Here is a 6,000-nt window from a genome sequence, read left to right as displayed (position 1 = left end):
GCCAAGAGCATCAGCAGCGGTGCCCCTCAGGAGCAAACCCACCGCCGTGTCACCGAGGGTGCCCTGAGAAACCCACGTTCTGCTCTCCACTGACACCCATTGAGGCAGACAAGGCGAATCTCAGCGAGGTTTAGCGCGGCCGCCGCCGCAGCCTCGGGGATGCACCTGAGTCGCTGCCCTCCCTCAGAGCATCCGCCGGGCGCTGCCCGCTCGGGGAGGGATGACGCCATGAGGGGGGCGCGGGGAGAGAAGGGCGCGCGGGCGCTTGTGGGAGAGGGGGGGCGCCGCCATGTCAGGCGGGGCGGGAGGGAAGGAGGGAGGGGAGCGCGGGGCGGGACAGGGGCGGCGGCCGCAGCCGCAGCAGCAGCAGCCGGGGCGGTGGTGGCGGCTGCCGGCAGCTGTCAGCGCCCGCTCCGCCGGCGCCGACCACCGCGGCCCTGCCGGCGCCTTGCGAGAGGCACTGAGCGCGCCGTGGTGCTGACTCGCCTCTATCTCGCCGTCCCTCCCTCTCTCCGGTCCTCTCTCCCCCCAAAAAATCCTTTTCCTTCCTCCCTTCCGCCCGCCCATCGCTGACATCCTCCTCCGGCCGCCTCCCCGCCCCGGGCTGCGCGGCCCCCGCCGCCCCAGCGAGCGCTGCGCACATCGCCCGAGCTGCAGCACTGAGCGGTGAGCGGGGGGAGCTGCCGGGCCGGGGCCGGCGGGCCGGGACCCGGGGCGTGTGTGTTTGGGTGTGGGTGCGTGGGGTGTTCAATTCCCGTCCCTTTTTATCCGCCGCTGCGCAAACAACAAAAGGCTGCGCGGGCCGCCCGGTCCCCCCGCAGCGCCGCCGCTGACAGCCGGCCCGTCCTTCCCCGCGCCAGGGCGGGGTGGGTTTTTGGGGAGGCTGCTTTCGGGCGTTCTGTCATTTGCGCCCGGCGCTGGGCTGCGGGCAGGGGTACGTCTGCCGGGATGAGGATCGGCTCGGCTTTGTCCCCTTTTCCTCTGGCGGCTCCCCTCGGTGCTGCGGCGGGCGCCGCCCTGGGAGGGAGCGGGCAGAGCGGGCTGAGGAGCGCCGGCCTGCGGCTCCGGGCGTGCGGCAAGCGCTTTGTCTGCTCCCCTCGCCCTGGGCTTGCGGCTCTGCTGCTGCCAGGTCGGGATTGCTGGAAGGCGAGGCGGAGACAGGTCTTCTTTTGGCTTTGTACATAGTGACCGGATTTATACATTGTAGGTCACCTGCCGTGCTCTGCTCGAAAGCGATTCATAGATTTAGGTCTTGCCCGGATTTCTACACCTCCAAAATAAGGAAAGCATTGCTTAGAAACTCGTTATTCTAGCAAAAATACATAAGTGATTTAATTGATAAATGTATCTTCAGAGCAGAGATTAATTGGAAAGACACTTCAAAATCTTACTCATTTTGCTTTCGTCTTCCTAATATTTCTAAGTAACAAGATGCCGAATTTGTAGATCTCCACAGCAGTTGTGTGTAATCAGAAGAAGGAAACTTCTTGACACCTTATTGAATTCTGTCTTGTAAGCGTATCAGAGCATAATGACCAAGGTGGCATCACCTAGTGTAGTGCTATCGCCTGGCTTTTTGAAGGCTGCTAAATCAATGATGGTGCTCTTACTCCTTTTTTTAAAAATTTTTTTTCCATGTTAGTGATTTCTGTCAGTGGATATCATGCAAATGTAGTATCATTACTCAAAATACTGGTCATGAAGTCAGAATACAGACTCAGGACACAAAACCAGCTAGGAACAAGCAAAAGTCTGTTTTTATAGTTTGCTTTGAAAAGCAAAACTGTGAGCCAGTGTGATTAATATAGCATGCTTTCATGTTTACACATAAAAATACAAAAGACTAAAACAAAATTCATTTTTAGCGGTTTTGGGATTGGCAGAAGGTTTAGCAGCAATTGCTCTGCAAAGTAATTGTCTCTTTCACTTCCACTTTTGCATTTGCTCATCACTTAAATAGGAAACTTATGCACAAAGGGTGTCCATTGGAAGCTGAAGAGGAACCTTCAAGATTATATGCAGCTTAGCATTTAAAAAAAAAGCCCTACAAAACTGAAAGCAACACCTTTTTGAGTGCACAGTTGATTTAAAACTTTTGGAAAATAGCTTTATTTTAATTGAGTATGAATTCTAAAGCTTCAGCGAAACATGATAGAGGATGTTATAACCCCAGGATTACAGATACAATTGAAAGTTACACATTCAGCATTCACTGGCAGCAGAGAGAAAGCTGATCCATCTGGTGAGGCTGAGCAGAAGACCTTGTAAGTCACTTGCACAATTATTTTTGTGACCACATGGTTTAGGAGGACCTTTTCCATGAAATTAAAATGGCTATGGAGAACTCTAGCATTTAGGTAGGCATTTCACATAATGCAGAAGCATGTGGGTAAATGCAGGGAATTTAAATTATCCGTTCCTGAAACTTGCTCATCAATGCAGTATCACTTCTGCATCATGTTGCAGTTGAAGTTTGGCAACCTGCATGTTTCTGAAGGATGATAATGGAGCTGGAGAATTCCAGTAATCAGAAATTCTAACAGCAATTCAAGCATAGATTCCCTTTACTTGCTACCATATATAAATAAAAAAGAGAATAAAGTTACACTCCCGACAAAGGTCCTGTGAAATAGCCTCATGAATTTTTTTGTTAAATGCCTATGATATGGTTAATAGTGCCTTATGAATGGAAATTGATTCTTCTAAAAGGTCTGTGTTTGACAAAAGAGGAATCACATACATAATTTGTAGTTAAATATGCAGGAGTCCGAAACACAGTCTGAATGTTTTGACATGGAACATAATATACTGTACAGACATTTAAAGCATGTAAGAACAATTGCTGATTCCTGCATTTATGGAGAACTTGCCATGACCGAAACCCCTCACTCATGTGCTGCTCATACACATCTCTCTGTATCTTGTTGTGTATACACACATACCTACATATGTCTCTTATTTACTTGGGAGTTTGGAGAAATACTGTAGTCTCATACTCAGTTCTGAATCCATTTGATGCAGCTTCTGTTCTCTTGAAATGTGGGCTTGTGCAGTTACTCTTTTCATCTCTTCTTCTGTTTGAGCAATTGGATTTACTCTGGGATTAATAGCATCTCTCCAGATGCATAGCTCATGATTATTTTAAAACTCAATTTGGTGTACAAATACTTGTAAAATAAAGTTTTTATAAGAGGAGTGAAAAATACAGAAATTTGGGTAAATTCATAAATAAGCAAAGTGTACTTTTGTATTCAATGTTGAAAAGCAGAGTAGCAGATAGTGATGAGGACAAGCATGCTAGGTCTAGTTAAATAAACATCCTTTGTATTCAGTCTGCCTCCAGGGTTTTGTTCAGTATGACACAACTGTTGTGAAAATGGACTAATTCCATCATCAGTGTAATAAAGTGGGTAACCACAGGCTTTTCTCTTAATTCAGCCTTCGTCATACTTCATGTTTTCTGAAGTATTTCTAATTGCTTTACAAGAACACAGTAGTTACCTTGACCAAAGTCTAGAAAAACATTTCTTTTCAATGTTAACTCTCATTTTCCTTCAAGCAAAAGCATGACAAACATATTGTCTAATACATACTCGTTGTAACCAGGTACCAGTCACAGACACCTTGTTCACTCTAAAAAGAATCCTCTTTGACTTCAAAATAGAACTGATTGTAGTAGTTACCCTGAATCACAGTCAGCTTCAGGTGTTTTTGAGGTATTAAAGCCTTCCCACTATTTTATTTAGTGAAATGTTTTCCTTTCTGAAAGTAGGATGTAGAAGAAAATGTGATTCCTTTGAAAAATTACTAAATAAATGCCTGACCAGAAGAAGGTGCACTTTTTCTGACTTAGGTTTGCTGAGATATTTGTTGCCGTCATCTTCCGGGATTTAAATTTGGGCACTTTGTCATGAGGATCAGAGCCAGAATTACAGACGCTTTTTCAGTGATACAGGAATTACTTCCAGAGGGTTTTGTGAGGTGCTTTGTAGTCATCAGGCATGAGATGACAGTATACTTGGGGCTTTTTTGTGCTAGACAATTAACATACTTAATAATAACAGGCCATACTGAAAGGACAAATAGGAGGACTGAGGGTGTATGTATGCTTCTAGTACCCATGATGTATTTGGGAGTGTGAACAAAGGATGAACACTAAAGCACATTAACATTAGAGATGCTAATTTCTTAAAATGTATGAAGACAGTCTCTGATAGTTGGCAGTTTCTTCAGATTCAGTCAGCAAAGAAAACAGATGCAAGTAATATTATCTGTGTGTTGATTTAATTCCTGTTTGTTTCTTTGAATCCAGCTTATCTCCCAGGGACCCTGCTATTTAACTGCAGTCAGAAACAATCTTTAGTCTGGAAGCTGTACTTTGACGTGTATGTAGAATTAAAGTGAATTTAGTTTGTCAAATAATTATTCTTGGTCATGTTTCTTGCTCAATATGAGGAAGCATGGGATCATGCCATCTTATATTTCCCATATGCTTTCATTCTGTTGTCTGCTTAAATGGACATACTTTGTAAGTGGTTTCTCAAGATCAAGTCTTCCTTACAAGTAAAATCAGTAAAATGTCTTTTGTGGGTAGATTTAAAAGTGAACAGTTTCATATTTTGATTCTTTTGTAAATAACTGCCGTAAACCCCATTCATCATGCTTAGATTTTGTTTCTGGGATTATGTCAGAAACATAGCTGATTTTATTAAATTTTAAAGTGACTCGAGCTAAGGATGTAACCAATCTAGTGGCTAGTACTGGCTTCCTTACATACCTGTAGTCTTGGGGTGGTGGCTGATTATATTACATTTACTATATGGTGTGCCCCAGAAAACCATTTGAAAAGTTAACATTGCACTTATTAATGTTCAGAAGTTCAAGAAATCCCTGACATAAACCAACTTTCTGATGCTACTTAAAAGGTTATATCTACAAGTTAGTCTTTTTAAAGGACAACACATGTATTTTCAGAATTACCATATAAATTATTGTCTTCATTCTTAGCTGTGTTTGTATGTAGTAGTTAAGGAGCTAAATGTTAACAAAAATTAAGATTGCTAGCAGTGTGCTATGATTTGAGTATGTGTGCCATTCCACGGTGCAGAGGGTGGTGGTTTTAAGGTTTATAAGGGATTGCAGTAACTGCATTCCTGCACTGTAGCTTGAGTTTGCTCCTTCCAGCTGACAGTAGCTGAATGATTTGCAAAGCACGTCATACAGATTAGGGACTGGCAGGGAGGAGCAGGGTCTGTGTTAGTGTGGTTCTGCTGCCTTTTTTTTTTTTCTCTGAATAGAATATTGTTTTAAGATTAAGTGCTTTTATTGATGCTCCTTTAGCAAACAATGTCAGCCTGAATACTGTGGGAAAGCCACAGTTCTGTCTTTCTCTTCTGGCTTGAGCAGCTTCCATTTCAGAGAGGCTGCTGTTGCTCTGTCATTGCTCCTCTCTTTGGCATGACTGGATTTTAGTATACCCCCACCTTTAATGTTTCATTTGTTCATGTCCTTAAACTGGATGTTCCACCCTGCTTCCTCCCAAATCCCAATCACATTTAGTGTGTGTTTGGAGGGAGAAGAATTGATTAAAGAAGTGGGACTCATCTCTCCCCCCCAGTGTAGAGGGTGGTAGGATGTAGTCAGCTTAATGCAACTAGTGGGATGGTAGTCTGTGAGTATATAGGGGAGGTTATGGTTTTGAGGTAGGAGGGGGACTATAACCTCCTATAACATTTCTGTTGACAGAATAGGAATATAGAATTGATCTCTAAGGATGCTGATGAAATGTCCTTCCATCTCAGTGCTGGTTTATGTAGTGCCACAGTCCTGCTGCTTGTTCCCTTTCCTCGTTCTATCAACACAGCTTGCTGCATGGCAGCCTGGGGAAATAGGTGTATTTTGGTTGTGTTTATGGCCTGAACCCCTTTTCTTTTCTCTTCCTTCACCTCTGACAGAAAGATAGTCCAGTAAAAGGCACATATCTTTATTTTGATATATTAT

General features: G+C 44.1%; 1 protein-coding gene across 10 annotated transcripts in view; it reads left to right on the top strand.

The window, feature by feature from the left end:
- The first annotated feature begins 327 nt into the window (after nucleotides 1-327).
- The window catches only part of KLC1 (kinesin light chain 1), a 48,095-nt gene continuing 42,422 nt past the window's right edge, over nucleotides 328-6,000 (top strand). For 4 of the 10 annotated variants that reach the window (XM_085061258.1, XM_085061257.1, XM_085061261.1 and 1 more), the window contains exon 1: nucleotides 331-666. The gene's annotated coding sequence lies outside the window, so the exon portion shown is untranslated. Of the gene's footprint in view, nucleotides 667-6,000 lie in introns of all 10 variants that reach the window. The other 6 variants (XM_085061256.1, XM_085061254.1, XM_085061253.1 and 3 more) reach the window with 4 other exon arrangements.

This window comes from Lichenostomus cassidix, chromosome 5, assembly GCF_008360975.1.
Source record: "Lichenostomus cassidix isolate B80296 chromosome 5, HeHo_3.0, whole genome shotgun sequence".
NCBI classification, from domain to species: Eukaryota; Metazoa; Chordata; class Aves; order Passeriformes; family Meliphagidae; genus Lichenostomus; species Lichenostomus cassidix.
This window is presented reverse-complemented; position numbering and strand designations above follow the sequence as displayed.